Genomic DNA, 24774 nt, shown 5'->3' on the forward strand with positions numbered 1-24774 from the left:
ACTAAATGGTGGGCTTTTGTTCTGTAAAATGTTACTCTATGCGTTAAGAGCAAACTGAGCTCCACATTCATCCTGTCAAGTCCCCTCAGGAGCTTCTGCACTGGATTCTCCGTTGTCGAGACTAAGTGCTCCCGCCACTGGAAATTTGCTACTGGTCTCTGCTGGCACTGGGAGTGCTGCTCAGTTGTGCTTGCATCTCCTTTGCCATACTAATTTATGCATGGAGGGAAGTGGACTGTGGCAGTCTTCCATGTTTACATTCCTCTCCTATAAGCCTGTTGCAGCCACATTACAAAATGGAGGCACATTGACTGCGAGCCTTCTGAAGAAATCATTCTCCAAAGCCTATCTCATTAGTTGTGCCACAGGAAGAGTTAACACCTGAAAGAAGAGAAGAGAGAAAGTGGGGGGGGGGGGGGGGGGGGGGGGGGGGGAGAGAGAGAGAGAGAGAGAGAGAGAGAGAAGAATAAAACAAAATTATTATCCGACATGCTGATTTTTTCCAGAACAATTGTGCAACCAAGCTTTCATATAATTGTCTGCTACATTCTGGGATGTGGAATCCACAGTCCAAACCAATCATGCTGCAATCAGGCAGGCAGTCAGTTAGTAATAAGGGTGATATGCTACATGAAGTATTTAAATTTAACCTCAGGCACTGGGACAATTCACAATAAAATTTGTCAACTGTCAAAGAATGATAATGGCTTTCTAATAATTATTGAAATTCCATTTGTATGTGTGTTAGTTCACCTTTATTAATTTTAAAAATACAGAGGGACTTGGTGGTATAGTATCTTCATACAGCCACGTGAAAGCACAAACTTAGGAGCAGGGGTTGGGCCACTCGGCCCATCAAGCCTGTCATCCTGGGGCAACATCCTGGAACTCCTTCCCTAATAGCACAGTGGGTGTACCTACACCTCAAGGACCACAGCGGTTCAAGAAGCCAACTCACCACCATTTTCTGAAGGGTTACTAGGGATGGGCAATAAATGCTGGTCAAACCAGCGACGCCCACATCCCATAAATAAATATAAAAACATACACTAATGGCTGATTTAATTTTAACCTCAACTTCGCATTACTGCCTATCCCTGATAACTTTTCACCCCCTTGCTTGTAAAGAATCTACGTCTGCTTTAAGGATATTTACTCTGGCTGGGGATCTCCAACCCCATAGCAGCCCAAAGAGAAGACTGTCAGCGGGACCGGACATTCCTGGCAGAGGGCGGGGCTGGAAAATGTCACCTTCTGCCTCAACTGCTTTGGGAAGAGAATTCTAAGGTCTCACAACCCTCTCAGAGAATTATATTTTCCTCATCATTATCTTAAATGAGCAAACATTTATTTTTAAACAGTGGTCCCTAGTTTCAGGTTCTCCCACAAAAGGAAACCGCCCAGAAATCCTTGACTGTTCACGTTGGTGGGATTCGCCAGTCCGCTGCAGTGAATGGCGTTTTGGCCGAGCGCCAAATCCTCCATTCCCGCTGGTAGTGGTGGTGGGGTGAACTCGGATCACAGAATCCCAACCATCCTCTCCACATTCATCCAGTCAAGTCCCCTCGGGAGCTTACGCACTGGGTTCTCCGTTGTAGAGACTAAGTGCTCCCGCCACTGGAAATTCGCCACTGGTCTCTGCTGGCACTGGGAGTGCTGCTGAGTTGCGATTGCATCTCCTTTACCATGCTAATTTATGCGTGGAGGGAAGTTCCTTGGAATCCCGGTATCAGGCCGCCCACTCAAAATGCCGAGGTCCAGCGGCGGGCCTTCCCTCACAACGCAAATCTTGCCCCCCCCCCCCCTCCTCCGCTCACAAGTAAGAGCATCCTTCCTTCCCACCACGGGAATAACGGTCACCCCACCCCACCCCCACCCGACAGCATGCACACATGAAGGTGACCCAACCCAATTTACTCTTTTTCAGAGCAAAAAGCACTTAGCTGCTTTTGATGTGGTGAAGGAGAGATAGATCAACAATCCACCAAGCAGCTGTCTCTGGGGTAACAAAACTGTCAATCACTAGCCAATGCATTGTATTGCTATGTGAAATGGAATGGAAGATTTGTATTTCAAAGGCTGTCAAGGGATTTGAAACCCTTTGAAATGTACTTGGCTTTCAAGGAAGCCTCCAACACTTGTAACAGCTGCTGCTATGAACACATCTGGCTGAGGCAGCAGATGTTTTGGTTGACTGATTTGATTTATTCTTACATGTACCGAAGTACAGTGAAAAATATTTTTCTGCGGCAAAGGGAGCGTACACAGTACGAACATAGTAGACAAAAAAGAATAATTGACAGAGTACATTGAAAACCAGTGATTGGTTACAGTGCAGAACAAGGGGCCACACAAAGCAAATACATGAGCAAGAACAGCAGGGTGTCTTGAACAGTGTTCTTACAGGGAACAGATCAGTCCGAGGGAGAGTCGTTGAGGAGTCTAATAGCTGTGGGGAAGAAGCTATTCCTATGTCTGGATGTGCGGGTCTTCAGACTTCTGTACCTTCTGCCTGATGGAAGGGTCTGGAAGAAGGCAATGCCTGGATGGGAGTGGTCTCTGATAATGCTGTCTGCCTTCCTGAGGCAGCAGGAGGTGTAGACAGAATCAATGTGAGGGTGGCAAGCTTGTGTGATGCGTTGGACTGAGTTCACTCCATTCTGCAGTTTCTTACGATCTTGGGCTGAGCAGTTGCCATACCAAACTGTGATGCAGCTAGATAGATGCTCTCTATGGCACATCTGTAGCAGTTTGTGAGAGTTGATGCAGACATGCTAAATTTCTTTAGCATCCGTAGGAAGTAGTAACGTTAGGGAAGGGTTAGTGAAAATGCAGTGATTTTTCACTACTGCCTGGACAGCTCTCCAAGCATTCAGGCAGGGGTGACTGATGTGGGTCTCTTTTATGAAAAATGAAATGAAAATGAAAATCGCTTATTGTCACGAGTAGGCTTCAATGAAGTTACTGTGAAAAGTCCCTAGTCGCCACATTCCGGCGCCTGTCCGGGGAGGCTGGTACGGGAATTGAACTGCGCTGCTGGCCTGCCTTGGTCTGCTTTAAAAGCCAGCGATTTAGCCTTGTGAGCTAAACCAGCCCCTTTAGGGGTCTCTGATGGGGGAGGGTCAGGTGGGGAGGCAGGATTTGCGTTGTCAGGGGGAGGGGACCTTCCAATGGACTTTGGGAAGCACCTCAGTTATGCACTGACCCCCTTGACCCACCAAGGGGGCCCACAGTGTCAGGACAACACTTGGGTAAACCTGCACCAAATCCTGCATGGAGGATTTCCCATTGTGGAGGTCGGTGCATAACAGGTGAGGGAGGGGGGTGGAGATTCTAGGATACAGCCCTTCTTGCATCCTCCCGCCGACACAGGGCATGTAGCTTACTGCTGCCGCCAGCAGGGGACAGAACACCAAAACATGTTTGGTGCCTGGCACTGATCCCATTTTCACAAATGCTCCATTATTCGCCTGATCTGAAAACCTGATACCGGCGTCGAGCAATGGAGAATCCATCCTTTTCTCATAAGATAACGCACCCATTCCTGGTATCAATTCAGTAAACCTTTTCTGAACTGCTTCCAATGCATTTATATCTTTCCTGAAATAAGGAGACCAATGCTGTTCACAGTATTTCAGGTGCAGTTTCACCAACGTCCTGTATAACTGAAGCATAACCTCCCCACTCTTTACAATAAACAATAACATTCTATTAACTTTCCTAATTACTTTCTGAACCTGCTTTTTGTGATTCATGCACTAGGACACCCAGGTCCATCTACATCTAGTGCTTGGCATTCTCTCACCATTTAGGTAACATGCTTCTTTTTTAATCATCCTCACATTTTTCCACGTTATACAACATTTGCCAGATCTTTGCCCACTCACCAAACCTCTCTCTAACCTTTCGTAGCCTCCTTTTGTCCACTTCACAGCTTACTTTCCTATCTATTTTTGTGTCATCAGCATATGTAATCACCAAATCATTGGCTCCGTCTTCCAAATCATTTATATAAATTGTAATGATTGAGGCCTCAGCGTTGATCCCTGTGGCACACCACTCATAATATTCTCCCAACCAGGAAATGACTCATGTATGCCCACTCCCTGTTTCCTGTTAGCTAGCCAATCTTCTATCCATGTCAATATGTTACCCCCTACACCATGAGCTTTTATTTTCTGCAGCGACATTTGAGGAGCATCTTATCAAATACCTTCTGACTCTACTTGATTATATTATGCATTTCTAAATGCTCTGCTATTACATCCTTTATAATGGACAGAAGCTAAGCTAACTTGTCTATAGTTACTTGCTTTTTGTCTCCCTCCTTTTTTAAAAATAAAGATGTTACATCCAATCCTCTGGGACTTTTCCAGAATTTAAGGATTCTTGGAAGATTACTACCAGCGCATCCTGTACTACTTCCTTTAATATCCTGGGTTGCAACCCATCAGGCCCGTGGAGACTTACGGCCTTTAGCCTCATTAATTTAGGTACTTTTTCCCTGGTGATTGTTGTTGTATTTCATCTCCCCCACCCCCACCACCACCACCATCCCCCACCTCTGCCCTTTGATTATTTATTTTTTACATTTTATTAATGTATCCCACTGTCAAAACTGTCACAAATATTTGTTCAACTCCTCTGTCATTTCTTGGTTCCCCATTATTATTTCCCCAGTCTAATCCTCTAAGGGGCCTATGTTCACTTTGGCCTCTCTGTTCCTTTTTATATATTCAAGGAAACTCTTGCTCTTTATATTACTTGCTAGTTTATCCTCAGAATTTACCTTCTCCCTCTTTATTATTTTGTTAGTCATATTTTGTTGATTTTTAAAACTTTCCCAATCCTCTGCCTTACCACTAATATTTGCCACATTATATGTCTTCTTTCCATTTCATACTATCCTTCACTTCCTTGGTTAACTATGGTTGATTTATCGCCATCCTCCTTCCTAGAATCCTTCTTCTTCACTGAGATATATTTTTGTTGTGAGTCATGAACTATTTTCAGAAAAGTCTGCCTTTGGTGATCAACTATCTTTCCTGCTAAACTCCTTTCCCAATAAACTCCAGCCAACTCTGCCCTCATTTATCTCTAATTACCCTTATTTAAGTGTGGCACAGTTGTTTCTGACCCAAGTTTCTCACTCTCAAATTGAATGCTAAATTCTACCATGTTGTGATCACTGCTTCCTAGGGGATCTTTTACAATTAGATTGTTTATTAAACCTGCCTCATACATTACCAAACTCAAAACACCTTGATCCCTGGTTGGATCCTCAACATACAGTTCTAGTAAACATCCCGAATACACTTGATAAATTCTTCCTCATGGCTACCTCTGGCAATTTGATTTTCCCAATCTACATGAAGATTAAAGTCACAAATGATTAAAGTACTGCCTTGTTACATGCCTTTATTATCTCCTGATTTACTACCCCCTACAGTATAACTATTGGTTGGGGACTCACCAGTGTCTTCTTTCCCTTGTTATTTCCCTGGCGATTGCAATTTTCTTGAACTCCTCCCTCCCTTTCACTTCCACTTCCTGATTTACAGCCATTTCTGGGATGTTACTTGTATCTTCTACAGTGAAGACCAACGCAAAATATCTGTTCAATTCATCTACAATCTCCTTATTTTCCATTAACTTCTCAGAATCACCTATGTAACCAATGCTGACTGTGTTGACACATTTCTTTTTAAATATCAATAGAAACTTTTACTATCATCTTTATATTTCTAGCTGGTGTTGTCTTGTACTCTAATTTTTCCATCCTCAGTAATTCTTTAGTCATTTTTTGCTGTTTTTTATATTGTGTCCAATCTTATGACCTGCCACTCACCTTTGCACAATTATATGCTTTTTCTTTAAGTTTGATGCTATCTTTAACTTTTTTAGTTAACCACAGATGGTGGGTATTCCCCTTGGAATTTTTCTTTCTCATTATTTCTCATTATCCTATGTTTTCTGAAATATCCCTTAAATGTCTGCTACTGCAGCTCTACTGATTTATCCCATTGCTTAGAATGCTTAGTCACTTCAGTTAACTTTGCTTTCATGCCCTCATTATTGCCTTTATTTATGTTTAAAACACTGTTCTTAGACCCACTCTTCTCTCCCTCAAACTGAATACAAAATTCAATCATGTTATGATCACTGCTATCTAGGGGTGCCTTCACTATGAGGTCATTAAATAATCCTATATTCTTGCACGCTATCAGGTCGAGTTCAGCCTGCTCCCTGCTTGGCTCCAGAATATGCTGATCTAAGAAAGTATCCCAAAATATTCTATGAATTTGTCATCTATGTTACCTTTGCTCATCTAATTATTCAAGTCTATATGTGGATTAAAATCCCCCATGATAATCGCCGCACCTTTTTGACAAGCTCCCATTATTTCTTCTTTGAAACCCATCCTTCCGTGTAATTACTATTATTGGGTCTATACGCCACTTCCGCAAGCGACTTCTTGCCTTTACCATTCCTCATCTCTACCCAAAACACTTCTACATCATGGTTTCCTGAACTTGGGTCATCCCTCTCTCTTGTGCAAATGTCTTGAATTAACAGTCAACCCTCAACCTTTTCCAAACTTCTCTTTCCAGAGACTAAAATACCAACTCTCAGACTTTTGAGATAAGTTTCTCCTTTCTCCAAGAGAGATGTGAGAAATGACCTTTGGCACTCTTCATCTAATTCTTAGTGGATCGGGTTCACAGAACAAACTGCCCTAAATGGAATCAAATTGGGGCTCTTGCTTAGAAGGATCATAAGGATAGCTGTACTAGAAAGTGAAAAATTTCACAAGGGCAAACTTCTGACAAGTGGGTTTTGAGACAGAATAGCTTAAAGTTAAACACATGGGATCATCCTGATCAACCTCTGCTATCTTGCCCCAGCGGTCAGCCATCATGCGTAAGACTAAATTTAGGGCAGCACGGTAGCATGGTGGTTAGCATAAATGCTTCACAGCTCCAGGGTCCCAGGTTCTATTTCCGGCTGGGTCACTGTCTGTGCGGAGTCTGCACGTCCTCCCCGTGTGTGCGTGGGTTTCCTCCGGGTGCTCCGATTTCCTCCCACAGTCCAAAGATGTGCGGGTTAGGTGGATTGGCCATGCTAAATTGCCCGTAGTGTCCTAAAAAAAAAGCAAGGTTAAGGGGGGGGTTATTGGGTTACGGGTATAAGGTGGATACGTGGGTTTGAGTAGGGTGATCATTGCTCGGCACAACATCGAGGGCCGAAGGGCCTGTTCTATGCTGTACTGCTCTATATTCTAATGAGGAACAGATACAGGTTGAGGATATTCGCTCCATAACCTAATCCTGAGTCCCATTACACCCAACCCACATAGTTCCCCTCCCTCCCCACTGTGTAAAGTTTACTAACTTAGTACAGACCAGTGAGTCTTGCAATCTCCTATTATATACATCACAATACCACATTGTTGGATGAATATTTACCATCTTTCATAGTATTTTATCCGCAAAAATTGTTTTAACTGTCACTCTTGCTAATTGAGCCACACTCTCTGCTTTATCTGTTATTCATAGAATATGTTTGAGTCAATGACCAATTTCTGGTCAATGGTAATGTCAAGGGGAGATAGTTGCATTCTCTCTCGTCATTGCCTGGTACATGTGTGGCCCAAACGTTACTTGCCAAGTGTCTGCCTACGCCTGAATGTTGTGCAGTTCTCGCTGCATGTAGGCAGAGACATCTTCAGTATCTGCAGAGTCGTAATGAATCTGAGGAATCTTTATTAGCTAAAAGTAAGTGATCACAGGCTTTTATTTAAGTCACAAATGACTGTTTCCAATATAGTTATAGCTGGAGCCTTCCTGTAGCATATGGAATACTTTTGAGTTCAACCCATGTTACTGAGGAGGTGGAAACTTCAAAAGCTATTAAGTTATCAACACCTTTGATTAAGCTGGCAAAAATTTTGGCAAGATGATATAAAAACACTGCAGGCAGCTACCTATTGATTTCAGAAATAAGAAAAGTACTCAGAACTTTCTTCAATGATCATGAGCCCCTATTTAGGCAAATATTATAACGAGCCCTTCTGGATGTTGCATAGTTTCAAGACTTATTTCCTGGAATAAAGAGCCACGTTTGAGTTTTCAGCATTAGATAGAAGGCCTGCCCAAGTAGTTATTTTAGTAAATATTTAGGTATTTGTTTCAAACCACAATTATAAATTGCATTGGCTGCAGCCTTTTAGTTATTTGTGCAGGGTTTCAGCTGGTTAAAGTGTGTACCATTCCCTTGGACAGAAGAGGCTGCGGGGACAGTGGCCCACGCATGACACATTTGTTTGTTCACTGTAGAAATGGAGATCAGCTCCACCTCCGTACATTGCGGTGATGAAGAAAATCTCTCCTTCTGTGGTTATCTTATTGTCACTGGTATTTAAAGCAAGGATCAGGGGGAATTTTCCTTAACACCGATTGCCAGTTGCATTTTTCTCAAAACCGGAATCTTTTCAGAATGGGCGTGAGACTAAATTCTTGTTGGGTTGGATTTTGGTCAGGAAGAGCTTAGAAAGGGAGTTCCCACTGACTTATGTCATATGAATGTATCCATATTCTGGCCTTGGGTGACTGTCTGTGTGTGTGGAGTTTGCACATTCTCCCTGTGTCTGTCGGTTTCGTCCGGGTGATCCAGTTTCCTCTCACGGTCCAAAGATGTGCAGATTAGGTGGATTGGCAATGGAAAATTGTCCCTTAGTGTCCAAACATTTAGATGGGGGTTATGGAAATGAAAATGAAAATCGCTTATTGTCACGAGTAGGCTTCAAATGAAGTTACTGTGAAAAGTCCCTAGTCGCCACATTCCGGCCCCTGTTCGGGGAGGCTGGTATGGGAATCGAAACGTGATGCTGGCCTGCCACGGTCTGCCTTCAAAGCCAGCGATTAGCCCAGTGAGCTAAACAGCCCCATAGGGAGGCAGAATGACCCTAGAAGGTCGGTGCAGGCTCGATGGGCGAATGGCCTCTTTCTGCACTGTATAAATTCTATGATTTGGAATTCATATTGTGACTTAGCTGAGCAAGTCCTTTCTCTCCTTCAGGATTGTTACCACAGGAAATTTCTAAAGTTCTACTGCAGCCTTTTTGATTTTATATCCCTCATATTTTTCATGGGATATGGACATTACTGGCATTTGTTGCCCATCCCTAATTGTCACAACCATGTGGACTGCTGGGCCAAATCAGAGGGCAGTTAATAGTCAACCTCATTGCTGTGAGTCTGATTCACCTGTAGGCCAGACCAGGCAAGGACAGCAGATTTCCTTCCCTGAAGGACACTCGTGAACTAGATGGAATTTTATGGCAATCAGTGATAGCTTCATGGACACTGTTACTGAGACGAGTTTATTGTTCCAGATTTTTATCAACTAATTAAATTAATTAACCAATTAAATTTAAACCTATCCTTCGCTAAGGTAAATGGCACCCCCCCCCTAAATTAGCCCGCTATGCCAGCTCATTCACCGGGAATACCTCGCTTTTCCCTACATTCAGCTTGTATCCCGAGAACCCTCCAAACCTCCCCAACAGGCCCATAATCCTTCCCATACTCTCCAACAAATCCAAAACATACAGCAAGAGGTCATCGGCATAGAGCGACACCCGATACTCCCTCTGTCCCCTCATTATCCCCTGCCACTCTGCTGACCCCCTGAGAGCCATCGCCAATGGCTCTATGGCCAGCGCAAACATCAGCGGCGACAGCGGGCACTCCTGTGTAAGTCAAAGCTTCGTGAGCTCATATCATTCGTCCTCACCCTCGTTCTTGGCGCCACATACAGCAACTGCACCCATGCCACAAATCTCGGCCCAAACCCAAACCTTCCCAAAACATCGAACAAGTACCGCCACTCCACCCGATCAAATGCTTTCTCTGCGTCCATGGACAGCACCACCTCCGGTACCAGAGCTCTTGACAGATTCATCACCACATTCAACAGCCGTCTTATATTACTCGCGAGCTACCTGCCCTTCACAAAGCCTGTTTGATCTTCTGCAACCACCCCCGGGACACAATCCTCCATCCTCCCCGCCAACAACTTAGCCAATACTTTCACATCCATGTTCAATAGTGATATGGGTCTATACGACCCACATTCCACCAGATCCTTCCCTTGTTTGGGGATTAGTGTGATTACTGCCTGCTTCATCGTCTCCGGCAACTCCCCCTTCTCTAGTAAACGCCCCCAACAGATGTGGTGCCAGGTCCGCCGCAAATTTCTTATAAAATTCTGCCGGGTACCCGTCCGGCCCTGGGGCCTTCCCCGACTTCATACCCCTGATACTATCCAGCACCTCCCTCAGCCCCAGGGCCTCCTCCAACGCCAGCCTCTTTGCTTCCTCTACCTGGGGAAATTCCAGCTCATGCAAAAACCACCCCATGTGCCAAGCGCTGCTGTTGACATCTCCTTCTCTCCTACCTATGAGCGAGCCAATGACAGCGAGATCACCAGGCACAATGTCCCTGATAGTCTCCTCTCTGCAATATCAAAGAAAGAGACTTGACGGTTTGCATTTATCTGCTAAGGACTTCATCTGCAGATGATTCTCAAAGCCCATTTACTCATGTCCTGGCCATAACATTGATGTCCAGTCCTTACTTTGCATTCTGGTTGAGCAAGACCTCATACAACCCCCAGCCCCACACCACATGACTGAGTGGTAACAGCTTTGCCTACTCTACTGAATCCTGAGCTCTCATCCCAAGTTCAGGCATTGTCTTAACCTTTACTTCAATGCCTTGCACTCAGCTTGCTCCATGGGAGGCACTTGTCAATGGGCACTTTGGCACAGAGCCGAGTATTAGGAGTGCTTTCCTCAGGCAGTGTGCCATGGTCACCTTTCTAAAGGGATATAGTTTCATGCCCAGTTGAGCAATGGTACAGCCACAACATAGCAGTCATTGAATTTGGAACTCCGAGTGCCAAGGGTTAAATGCTGAGCAGCAATCAGCAGTACTCACACACATCACCCGATTATAGAAAGGATATTATTAAACTAGAAAGAGTGCAGAAAAGATTTACTAGGATGCAGCCGGGTCTTGATGGTTTGAGATATAAGGAGAGGCTGGATATGGTAGGACTTTATTTCCTGGAGCGTAGGAGGCTTAGGGGTGATCTTATAGAGGTCCTTAAAATAATGAGGGGCACAGATAAGGTAGATAGTCAACATCTTTTCCCAAAGGTAGGGGAGTCTAAAACTTGAGGGCATAGGTTTACGGTAAGAGGAGACAGATACAAAAGGGTCCAGGGGGGCAATGTTTTCATACAGAGGGTGGTGAGTGTCTGGAACGAGCTGCCAGAGGCAGTAGTGGAAGAGGGTACAATTTTGCCTTTTAGAAAGCATTTAGACAGTTATATGGGAAAGCTGGGTATGGAGGGTTACATAGAACATAGAACAGTACAGCACAGAACAGGCTCTTCGGCCCTCGATGTTGTGCCAAGCCATGATCACCCTACTCAAACCCACGTATCCACCCTATACCAGTAACCCAACAACCCCCCCCCCTTAACCTACTTTTTAGGACACTACGGGCAATTTAGCATGGCCAATCCACCTAACCCGCACATCTTTGGACTGTGGGAGGAAACCGGAGCACCCGGAGGAAACCCACGCACACACGGGGAGGACGTGCAGACTCCGCACAGACAGTGACCCAGCCGGGAACCGAACCTGGGACCCTGGAGCTGTGAAGCATTTATGCTAACCACCATGCTACCGTGCTGCCCCAAATTTGGTTCTGGGACAAATGTGGGCAATTGGGATATCTTAGTGGTAAAAACTGGGTGGCATGTACAAGTTGGGCCGAAGGGCCTGTTTTCATGCTGTAAACCTCTATGTCTCGATGACACCATTGATGCTTCAGTGGGCAAAATTGTGTGACAAAATCGTAAACTGTTTGATTCTAAGCATGTCAACCAAGCGCAAGCTAAATGATCTCAGCTGCAATGAGGTACTTATCATTTACATATTTTTCCATTATGCTTGCCCTTACTACATAGCCTCCATTGGCACCCCGCTCCACCATCTGTGATTGTGTGGAAACTTCAGCTACAGTTGACTCCTCATCACCGCCATCCCCTAACCTGCCACCACCACCGCACTGAAGCCCGTGCCCAGGTTTCCCCTTCATTCACTCTCTCCAGCCTTTCAAAGAAGCCCGTGGCGCTGTGCTGGAAGGCAGCCTGGAATACACTGCTGTTCAGACCTGCCTGTGAGATCCCTGCCCCCACTCCATCCTGAAGACACAGAGCTGCTCTGCAAGCACAGCAACAGCTTGAGTGTACTCATCACCAGGCACATGCCTTTTGAAACCAGTCTAACATCCCACCGTTCTGACAACACGCTGCCGAGGATGCTTTATTTGATGTGAGGGTATGATTCCAGAGTGTGGGCCTCGATAATGATCTGCTGATGAATTATAATGACATTCCTGAGGTTGAATGGCAGAAAATGTGGCCTGACACTGATGGAGGGAGGGAACGATTGTGTCCTGCATTTACACTGCTGGGAAGCACGTCCAAGTTCTTATTGTGATATTTTCCGCTTGTGCTCACAAACTTTGGGCGGGAGTGGAAAATCCCTGCACTGGGAAATGAAAGGTTACCAATCTTGGCCAGAGTGATGGCTGAACTGTGTTTGGATTTCAGATTGGCAAAATGTGTGCCAAATCTGCCCAACCTTAACAGTGTGAGGCTCAGACCATCTTAACTCCTGGCCAACCAGCTGCCCACCTAAAATGGGCACAAAGACAGATCCAAACTTTGGGGCCAGGAAGCCGCTTACCAACACTAAAGTAAGTCATGGGGGATGGTGGAGGTCATCGCAGGGGTTCGGGCAATTTTGTGATTGAAAAGGGAAGAAGCCTGAGGTTGGAGGTTGTGGAGGAAAGTCCTCCTGAGCTGATAAGGTCAGTGACAGTCCTGGAAACAATGACCTGATGTTCGGCGCTGGTTGTCATGTTCCAGGGGGAGGTAAGAGGAAGTGTCTGAGAGTTGGCACGCAGCCTCTGCAAGGTCGAGGTTGATTAACCAGACAACAATGGCACCAACCTTATCGGCAGGTTTGATCACAAGGTCAGGGTTGGACCTAAGAGAATGGAGTGCAGCAAGTTCAGAGGGAAACAGGTTAGAGTGGGTGAAAGGGGCAGAGAAATTGAGACGGCCAATGTTGCGCCGACATTTCTCGATGAAAAGATCAAGAACAGGTAGGAGTCCAGGGGGTGGGTCCAGGTAAAGGGAGAATACTGGAGGTAGGTGAAAGGATCCATTGAATGTGGGGAAAGACCCCTGTCCAAAGTAGTGAGCACAGAGACAGAGGCAGCGGAAGAAGAGATCAACTTCATGCCAAGCCTGAAATTCATCGAGATGAGGACATAAGGAGATGAAACTGTGTCCTTTGCTGAGTCCAGTACATTCAGCGTCAGAGGGGATGGTGAATACACAGCAGGGAATAGGATTAGAAGGAGGAATGGGGTCAGAGAGACAGGAAGATGTGGAGAGTCCCGACTGGGTGTTGATGTCAGTAATATGCTGGTGTTGCATTCCTTAACACCTGAAAGGAAGAGAAAGCTTCTAGTTAAGGCGTCGAACGAGACAAAGAATAAAATAGAGCTGAGGACACAGACAGCTTTGAGGGAGGGTGAGTCGGCGCTGCTGGAGAGAGAGGTCAAGTGTGTACACATGCGATGCATGGCACAGAGTGTGGATCTCAGGATGCGGCGAGAACAGTAGTCCAAGATGTATTGTATATCCCAGAGACACCTGTAATCCTGGGTGGATTCGAAACAAGAGTGAAGGAACTTCAGTTGGAATCCACCTGGGGTGAGTCAGAGATGGAGACAGTTACTGAGGAAGAAAATGTGGCTGTGGAAGCGAATTTTGGTAAACACCTTATTAAACCCCAGGAGGGAAATGGAAAGCAATGAAGGTGAATATGGTGGAAGAGACAAACGGAAATCCCATCAGAATGTAAAGCAGTACTTGTTCAAAGAAGGCATTCCTGGAAGGGAAATAAAGCTGAATATGACATTTGTCATAACCCCCATGAGGATCGTGGGGCTCGAGGAGTATGCGCTTTTCAGGTCGGCCACTCAGCTAGAGTTTATTAGACCTACATATAAAGCCGGCCCAAGCAGTGCCCAGAACTGTTGGTTGTCCCAACAGGGACTGCATTGGGAGAGAGTTACTGCTGTGGGGCAGAGTATTGTACATAGTTCAATAAATCCTTATTCTACTACCATTGGCTCCCTCAGTTACTGAAGCATTGTATTCAAGAAGGTGGCTCACCATCAGCAGCTCTGGATAATTAGAGATGGGAAATAAATTCTGGCCTTGCCTCTGTCTTCACTACTTGCATCCAAAATAGCATGTAACAGACAGAAATGTAAAGGTCCCAAACTTGACTTGAACCAGACTACATCATAGACTATGAGATACGAAAAATGTTGCACAATCAGAGTCTTTTCCCAGTTCAACATTAATACCATCTTGCATGTATTAAGGGCGCGATTCTCCGCACCCGCGGAAAATCGCGAAGTTGGCCGTGTAAACGGCCGACTTTTGCGACGGGCCGACACGGCCCATTTCCCGAGGTATTCACGTCCGGGAAATGGGCTAGGATCGGGGCTGCGTCAATCACGTGCGCGATTACGCCGGAACGCGGCGACGCTACGAACACGCCCACGTGACGCCGCCCGACGCTGTAAAAGGGCGCGGGCGAACACAGAAACTAGGCCAGGATGTCGGAGCTCAGGAGAGCAGCCCCGCGATTCGTTGAGGCTGACGTGGAGATGCTGCTCGAATCAATCGAGCAGAGGAGGGGCATCATCTGCCCGTGTAGAGGGCATCGCCACCCTGCCAGCGAGGTGCGCCAGGCCTGGCGTGAGGTGGCTGCTGCCGTTAGTGCAGTGGGGCAGGCCCCTCGCTCTGCAGACCAATGTCGGAAGAAGATGCACGACCTCACCAGGGCTGCCAGGGTAAGTGCCAAGAGGGTGCCCCCGGGTCACAACCATCACTCCCCCCGTAACTTAATCGCCCACCTCCCCCCCCCCCCCCCCCCCCCCCCCGGCACGGGGGGTGGAGGGGGATTGGGGCAGAGTGAGTTGAGGGTGGTTCACTAAGTAGTCACAGACCCAGCGCTCTGGCCCCCGTGGAGAGATGCAATGGTCTTATTACAACTTGACCCCCAAACTGTGCCAGTATCTGAACGGCCTGCTGATACCTGCCGTATTGTAATGATATACCTATGTCCCCTCCCCCAACAGGACAAGACCGCTCGCAACACCCGTGAGCGGAACAAGACTGGAGGGGGTTCGCCCATCCTGCGCCCCCTCACCACGTTTGAGCAGAGGGCACTGGACCTTGTTGGGGGATCTGCCACCCGGGAGATCGCGCAATGCAAGGTTGGCGGAGCTGCAACAAGTGAGACAACCCTGCATGACAAACAACCCCGCCCCCTCCCCCATCCTCTGTTCACACCCTGCCCACTGGGTCACCTCCCCCATCCTCTGTCCCTTCACACACCCTGCCCATTGGGTCACCTCCCCCATCCTCTGTCCCTTCACACCCTGCCCACTTAGACACCTGCCCCATCCTCTGTCCCTTCACACCCTGCCCACTGGGTCACCGTCCAGCACCCGGCCGAGCGAATCTAAATAACCCGTTTCATTCTCTTCCCTGGGACGTGATGCCGAACGACCAGGGCCGTCTGCCTCCAGGTGGACACAGGCATCTGCCCCCACCTCACCCAGGGCCGCACAAGAGAGGGTGCCCGATCAGCGGGGAGTCCCATCCTCCCCAACCGAATCTGTGGAGCAGGACGCCCAGAGGGCGGCGACAGAGCAAGAGAGAGAAATGGCCCGCGAATGCCCTGCGGCCTCTCAGCGGGCCGATGACATAGAGGAGGCGTCAACCCAAGACGACCTCGAGCTTGCGGCACAGCTATCTCCCACACCATCCACCATCCCAGAGACACTCACCCCGGTTGGCCTATTTAGTGATGAGGCTCCTGGGTCACAGTCTGGGTCGCACATCACAGCTGAGCAGGTACAGCAGGTGGAGGTCGGAGCAGCCGAGGGCCCGGACTGGCGGAGGCCAGGCCAGGCCCAGCATCCAGCTGGCTCCCAGACGTTTTCCGAGTTCCTGGAGTTTCTCAACCCACCCGCACAGCCGATGCATCAAGAAACCCAGGGACACAATGACGGGGTGAGGGCTGTCTTCCAGACTCTGCAGACGCTGTTAGAGGAGTCGAACCGCGTCCACGAGCAGGGAGTGGTGCCGCTCATGGCAGCAACCCAGGCCGACACCGCACGGGTGGCATCCGCGGTGGAGGCAATGGGTCAGGTTATGCAAGGCGTTGGGCTTAATGTGCACGCGTCATCCTCGGCCCTGGACAGGGTTGCCCTCTCACAGGCAGCAATGCGCCAGAGCCAACACGACATTGCCGGCGCGCTGCGGGCCTTGGCCAAGTCTCAGCAGGTCATGGCCCAGTCGCAGCACGCCATGGCACAGTCACAGCAGTCGATGGCACAGTCCCAGAAGTCGATGGCACAGTCCCAGCAGTCAGTCGCGGAGAGCATCAACCGCCTGACACATGTGCTGGATGGCGTCGTGCACTCACAGGTTGAGATCGCACAGTCTCTGGCGGGAATGTCTAACTCCCTGGACTCCGTCTCTGCAAACCTTCGGATCCTGGTGGATACCATTGCAGGCCTCCAGGACTGGCAGCGCCAGGTGTCGGTGGTGCGACGGGGCACCTCCCCGCTCGCACCTCTGTCCCAAAGTGAGGCCCGGGGGCCACCGGGCTCCCCGAGGGAGGAGGAAGTTTCGGGGCCCGTCCCATTAACTCCATCACGGACATCCCAGAATTCTCGGCCTCCCCCCGTCCCATCCCTGGTGCATCGGGTGGGCAGCAGGCAGAGCAGGGCGGCACAAAGTCACCCGAGACGCCCGCAGAGCAGCCTGGCCCATCAAGGCCGGGTCGCCCCAGGAAACGCATAGCCAAGGAGAAACGAGTCGAGGGGGGCGATTCGCAGCAATCCTCCTCCACTCCTGCTGTATCATTTGGGGAATCACTTAGACGTAGTGGTAGGGCCCGTAAGGCAACAAAGATAGACACTGAGTAAGTTGGCACGGGTGAAGGGCACAGTTTAGTTGTAGGGGCTTGGGCACCTGTAAATTTTTGTTCACATTAAACGCACTGTTCCACCTTACTTGTAATACCGTGTGATTGTTCCACAGCCACAGGAATCGTGATGGTGACCGAGTGTCGCTGGGGTTGACGAGCGATGAAACTTCGGTGCCGGGTGTGCAGTCCCTTCCCCCCCACCCCCTCCCACAGCTAGCCCACGCAGGCACGTGATGGAGTGTCCGTGACGATCTCAGCGGCCACCAAGGTGGATGGTTCAGCTATTGCCATGGGTCAGACCCTCTCTAACGATTCTGAGCTCACAGCTCTTCGCAGAGCGGGCTGTCATCATTCCACATGGCACTGATCACACCCGCTGACACAGCCATCAATGTTGTGCCATTCGGTCTGGACCCAGTGATAAGCGTCATGTCGAAGTGGAGCAGTGTACACTGAGAGGGGGGGGGGGGGGGGGGAGGTTGTGGTGGTGGCAGTTATGTGTTGACCCTCTGCACGACTAGTGATGCAGGTGGTGGTTTGGTGTTCAGCGGGGACGTCGCATACGACGCGTGAACCGTGCTGCCACCAAGGCGTCGCGTGCCCGCCGTCCTCGCCGGGTCCGTCATGCCGCCTCCTGGACATCACCAGCACCAGGGTCGTGTCTGCGTGCTGCGCCCGCCACTCTGCCAGCCTCCTCCTCCTCTTCCTCCTCCTCTGTGCTGGCACCACTGCCACTTGCTTCTCCCTCCGCCTCCTGCAGCAGGTCATCTCCCCTCTGCATCGCGATGTTGTGCAGCGCACAGCAGACCACAACAATGCGAGCGACCCTGTCGGGTTGGTACTGCAGGGCCCCTCCGGAGCGGTCCAGGCACCTGAATCTCATCTTCAGGAGGCCAAGGCAGCGCTCCACCACACCCCTGGTTGCTGCATGGGCATCGTTGTATCGGGTTTCCGCATTGGTCTGAGGCCTCCGTCTAGGCGTCATCAGCCAAGACCTCAGCAGATAACCCCTGTCGCCTAGCAACCAGCCCCTCAGCCGGGGGGGACGTCCCTCAAACATCGCAGGGATGAACGACTGCGCCAGTATGTAGGAGTCATGCACACTCCCTGGGAACCTTGCACAGACGTTCATGATCCTCATGTGGGGGTCGCATACTACCTGCATATTCATGGAGTATGTCCCCCTCCTGTTTGTGAACACGTCCCTGTCCCCTGCAGGCGGGCGCATGGGGACGTGAACACAATCAATTGCCCCCTGCACCATCGGTATCCCGGCCACGCTGGCAAATCCACGAGCTCGTGAGTCTTGAGTTGCTCGGTCCTCAGGAAAGGTGATGTAGCGGTCTGCGATGGCATAGAGGGCGTCGGTCACATCCCGGATGCACGTGTGCACTGATGACTGGGAGATCCCGGAGAGGTCCCCGCTCGGAGACTGGAAGGAGCCGGTCGCATAGAAGTTAAGAGCGACCGTCACCTTGATGGCAACCGGGATCGCGTGTCCTCCCCCGAGATGGGCCACGAGGTGACAGATACGTATCACCATCCGCCTACTCAGCCGGAGTCTCCTCCTGCAGGTGTTGTCCGTCGTTGTTAGGAAAGAGATCCGGGCACGGCACACCCTCGGCCTTGGTCGTCGCCTCTGGCGCCGTGGCTGCACCCTCACTCTCTCCTCCTCCCCCTCCTCCTCCTCCTCCCCCCCATGCTGCTCGACGACTGGCAACTCCTCGGCCCTTCCCTCTGCTGCTGCAGCTGGCCCTGCATCCACTGCGGGTTGTGGCAGTGGATGCTGCTGCATCTCCAAATGCAGTGCAGCGGCCCCAACCACTGCGCAGAACATAGCCGTTCTGTTCGCAGACATTGTGCTAATCTACAGAAGGGTGGTGGGAGGCAGAGAAACGGGACATGTTAGACGGAGGTTAGTCGACACCTCGGCAGCCGCCTGCCACGGGATACCAGTGTGTCCCGGTGGCCTGGTCGCGCTGCTGACACGCGGGCAGCCTAACCCCTGGTCACTTTCTGCATCCAACGGGCAGTTAACTACGTCCTCTTCACCGGTGCATCAGTGGCCTGTGGCCGTAAGCCACAGGGCAACCAGCGGCCGTGTACTCGTGACCGGCACACCATGGCATGGTGGCAGACATTTTTTAACGGGGTTGGTCGGGTCACTCGCTCACTCTCTCCCTACCCCCCCCACTCCCACTCCCCCCCCGTCTCCCCCGCTCCCCCCTCAGTATCCCCCACTCCCCCCTCCATCTCCCCCACTCCCTCCTCAGTCTCCCCCACTCCCCCCTCAGTCTCCCCCACTCCCCCCTCCATCTCACCCACTCCCCCCCTCATTCTCCCCCACTCCCCCCTCAGTCTCCCCCACTCCCCCCTCAGTCTCCCACACTCCCCCCCCTCAGTCTCCCCCACTCCCCCCTCAGTCTCCCCCACTCCCCCCTCAGTCTCCCCCACTCCCCCCCTCAGTCTCCCCCACTCCCCCCCTCAGTCTCCCCCACTCCCCCCTCAGTCTCCCCCACTCCCCCCTCAGTCTCCCCCACACCCCCCCTCAGTCTCCCCCACTCCCCCCTCAGTCTCCCCCACTCCCCCCTCAGTCTCCCCCACTCCCCCTCAGTCTCCCCCACTCCCCTCTCAGTCTCCCCCCTGCCCCCTCAGTCTCTCCCCCTGCCCCCTCAGTCTCCCCCACTCCCCCCTCAGTCTCCCCCACTCCCCCTCCATCTCCCCCACTCCCCCCACAGTCTCCCCCACTCCCCCCTCAGTCTCCCCCACTCCCCCCCTCAGTCTCCCGCACTCCCCCCTCAGTCTCCCCCACTCCCCCCTCCATCTCCCCACTCCCCCTCAGTCTCCCCCACTCCCCCCCTCAGTCACCCCCCCTCCCCCCCTCAGTCTCTCCCCACTCCCCCCTCAGTCTCCCCCACTCCCCCCCTCAGTCTCCCCCACTCCCCCCTCCATCTCCCCACTCCCCCCTCAGTCTCCCCCACTTCCCCCCCTCAGTCTCCCCCACTCCCCCCCCTCAGTCTCCCCACTCCCCCCTCAGTCTCCCCCACTCCCCCCCCCCCCCCGCTCTGGACCCCCCTCCCGTTCTCGGGGATACCTTCCCCGTTGTGGCCAGACTCCAGCAGTGCGTTGAGCGGTGCGCTGAGCGGTGCGCTCACCTACTCGAAGCTCTCGTCAGCCAGCACGACTGGTTGACGAACTTGAAAAACAGGTGTGTTGGCCGGCGTGAAAACAGTGCGTGATGACGTCAGGACTTCGGCCCATCCGGGCCGGAGAATAGCATGGGGCCAATAAGTAGCGATTCTGGTCGTGTTGGGGGCGCGTTCGAGGCCTTTGCCGGGAATCCCGACGTGTAGTTTGTGCGGGGTTCGGAGAATAGCGGGAGGGCGTCGGACCTGCGTCGCCGTGAAAATTTGCGCGGCCCGCTATTCTCCGAACCGGCGTGAGTACGGAGAATCGCGCCCTAAGTTTTCCTCACTCACTCACTCTCAGGTGTACACTCTAAGGCAGGAGAAAATTTAAAGTTTCCTGTGTAACTTTTGTAGGAGAAGCTGGGTGGGTTTCAAACACATTCACGTTACCACAGCGTTTTGCTAACTCATTGGATGCTCCCAAAAGACAGCAGTTGTTTAAATGCGTATGTGCCAAAGGAGGAATTCCAATGTTTTTTGAAACTAAAAAATCTGGAAGATTCCATTCAATGTTTTGTCTTGTCCTCCAGTTATTCGCCTCCTGTCAGCCTGCCAAGACAGCACACTCACACATCCATTATTATTCATTCATAATTAATGTAAATACTACTACTGTGTGTAATCTGTCACACAATCTGGAAAACCCCGTAGGTTTAAGGTAAGCATTTCCGGATGACAAATTGGCTCAGAGTAACAAAAGTGCCATGGATGACTGCCATATGGAACAAACACTGATTCCAGTCAGATCAGGACTAGGATTCTCCCCTACCCGGCGGGGCGGGGGGTCCCGGCATGTCAGAATGGCGTGAACCACTCCGGCGTCGGGCCGCCCCAAAGATGCGGAATTCTCCTGACATCATCCCGGCGCATGCGCAGGGGAGGGGGTCTCTTCCGCCTCCGAAGAGGCGCTAGGTTTCCGTCATGGCCCCGTCATCGATCCCGGCCCCGGGTCACTGTCCATGTGGAATTTGCACATTCTCCCCATGTCTGTGTGGGTTTCACCCCCACAACCCAAAAATATGTGCAGAGTAGGCCACGCAAAATTGCCCCTTAATTGGACAAAGAAATTTGGTACTCTAAATTTTTTTTCAAATGACTGACGTCTGCGTGGGTTGCTGAGAAAATTCAGAGGACCTGTAACATAGTCAGAGCAACACACACAGAAACACATATACAAGACATACACATGCATACACAACAGATACACAACGCATATACAACAAGCACACACACCCTCACACAAACACATATGCAACAGAAGCACATACAAACACATACACGTTTTTATATGCTAGGTTCTTTCCCCTGAAGGAATTAATTTTATATTCGAGGAATTAAGCTGTGTTAGTGCCAACTAGCAGGCTATTCCACAACGGAGGGCCTCACTGTTGAGCTGAATTGTTCAGTTTCAAGCAAGATTCGCTTGCTATCAGTCGACCAGATGAATCTCTGGCTAATTTTTCTCTTCCAGAATCTGGGGAGAAATCTGACTGCCGGCCCATCAAACTTTATCATACACAACATCAGTGATAACCTCTGAGGATATCATAAAAACGTGAAGGGTGCTCCAGAAATAAAACGGGCGGGATTTTCCGACCCACCGCCAGGTCGGAGAATCGCCCGGGGCCGGCGTCAAGCCCGCCCCCGCCTTGTCCCGAATTCTCCGCCCTCCGAGATTCGGCGGGGGCGGGAATCGCGCCAGTCGGCAGGCCCCCCGCACCAGTCGGCAGGCCTCCGCGGCGATTCTCCGGCCCGCGATGGCCCGAAGTCCCGCCGCTGACAGGCCTCTCCCGCCGGCGTGGATTAAACCACTCTTACCGGCGGGATTGGCTGTGCGGGCGGGCGCCGGGGTCCTGGGGGGGGTTGCGGCGCGATCTGACTCCTGGGGGTGCCCCCTCGGTGGCCTTGCCCGCGATCGGGGCCCACCGATCGGCGGGCAGGCCTGTGCCGTGGGTGCACTCTTTTTCTTCCGCCTTCGCCATGGTCTTCACCATGGCAGAGGCGGAAGAGACCCCCTCCCCTGTGCATGTGCCAGTATGACGTCAGTAGCCGCTGACGCTCCGGCGCATGAGCGGACTAACGCCGGCCGGCGAAGTCCTTTCGGCCCCGGCTGGCGAGGTGCCAAAGGCCGTTCATGCCAGCCGGCGGAGTGGGAACCACTCCGGCGTGGGCCTAGCTCCTCAAGGTGAGGGCTTGGCCCCTAAAGGTGCGGAGACTTCCGCACCTTTGGGGCGGCCCGACGCCCGAGTGGTTCACGCCACACCAACACGCCGGGACCCCCCGCCCCGCCGGGTAGGGGAGAATCTCGGCCGTGGTCGAGATTCTCCCCGTCCTTCCCATATTTACCTAATTTCCACAGGTGCACTTGCAGCTATGGGTTAATGATCAGAGAACTATAGCCTCATTGATCATATTATTGCTCCAATCATTGCAGGGCAGGGGTTATATTTGAAATCTTCCATATTTATAAAGATCATTGATATACTTGGAGGGTCTGAACACAAATCTTTGCACCTATGTGGTGCCGCCAACCTCGTTGATGGAGAGGTTACTTTCGCCAGCAGGGTCGGAGGGGGTTACCTCAGGTATCTATGGAAGGATTATGGCTGAGACGCAGTATCAGTGGAGGGTGTTCAGGCCAAGTGGGAGGGGGAGTTGGGGCTGACGTTGGAGGATGGTGTGTGGATTGAGGCCCTGTGGAGGATGAAAACCACGTCCTTGTGTGCGAGGTCTGGCTTAATACAGCTTAAGGTAGTGCATAGGGCTCACTTGACTTGGTGCAGGATGAGTAGGTTGTTTGCGGGAGTGGAGGACAAGTGCAAACTTGGTTGGAGAGGTCCGGCTAACTATGCGCACATTTTCTGGTCATGTTCTAAGCTCGTAGAGTTCTGGGCCTCCTTGTTTGGTATGTCAGCAATTCTGAAAATTAAACTGGAGCCCTATCCCTATATTTGGGGTGATAGACTTGCCGGATGCAGACTGGGGTGGGGGCCATTGTCCGAGCCTTCACCTCTCTGACTGCTCAAAGGAGAATGCTGATAGGTTGGAGATCAGCTTCACCGTCCAGTGCCTCAGTGTGGCTGGGAGATCTGATGGAAAGTCATGTTCACTGTGAGGGGAGCAATTGAAAGGTTCTACCAAAGATGGCAGCCATTTATTTTGTACTTCAAAGAGTTAGTTGTTGGGGGGGGGGGGGGGGGGGGGGGGGCAGTGATGGGGAGGAGCAGGGTGTGGGGAGGGAGGAATTTAGGATGGTCGGTCCTTTTGTTTCTTTTTCTGTGGGGGGGGGGAGTTTGTGATTGGGGGCGTTGCTTTGATTTGGTGTTATGTATAAAATGAAAAATGTTTGAATTAATTTTTTTAAAAACGTAAATCTCTGCACATAAGTCCATTTGAATTGGCTATAGGTCGAGTAATTCAACAGGTGCTAGGGACAGAATTCATCTATATAGCCTCTTACCAAATATTAAGAACCAAGCCTCATTAATAATCCCAGTTAACCTCTAAAATTCTCTTCGAATCAAGCTTTCTCAAAGAATCTGAGATAAATATTTAGCGAAAGCATTTATTTTTTTGCTTTTCCAGCAGATTTGACTTAAAATTGAGAATATTCTGATGATTTCTTTGAAATTCCCGTCGAATTTCTACAGTGGAGAAGGAGGTCATTCGACCCATCGAGCCTGCACCAACAATCCGGAAAGAGCACTCTATCCAGGTCAAATCCCTATCCACCCCGTAACCTAACCTGCACATCCCTGGACACTAAGTGGCTAAACCTGCCACCACAAGTTCAGTCTCGGGTTGTACTCCCAGTCAATGGGAGTCTCTAATCATTTGCTTGGAGGTGTTTCAATGGACTCCGTCATCTCAAATTAACCCATCATTCAACTGATTGCCATTCTCTGTTCTTTCTAGAAAATGGAGGCAGAATTTACCCATACTTCCTCAACAAAATCGAGACTGGTCTAGACATTACAGAGATTATACAGGGGATTCACTCTTGCTAAGCAATATGGGTAAATGCAAACCCCATTATTAAAAAAAACATTCAGAAAAATGATTCAGCAATATTCCTTATGAATTCCACTTTAACCACTGATTCGAATAGCATTAATGACTCATGGCAGCAAAGCTCCAATGTTTTATGTTCATCACGCAGGATTGAACAGCTTTAACAGGGTATGAAAAGTGTTTGACAAAACTTTTCCCGGTTGCAACCTATCGCAATGGCACTGACTGTATTCATGAACTGCTAATAAAACATACTCTGACTAAGTTTTTACGAAGGCTGCATTCCTTTAAATTTGCTTATCTGTTATCATTTATAACACTAGCTGTTTTTTGCTTTATTTCAATTGTATCCATATTGCAGCAAGGTGTTGCTTTGTTTTGTCAATTCTCTTGTGTAATTGAGAGAATACT

The sequence above is a fragment of the Scyliorhinus canicula genome, chromosome 19 (assembly GCF_902713615.1).
Source record: "Scyliorhinus canicula chromosome 19, sScyCan1.1, whole genome shotgun sequence".
NCBI lineage: Eukaryota > Metazoa > Chordata > Chondrichthyes > Carcharhiniformes > Scyliorhinidae > Scyliorhinus > Scyliorhinus canicula.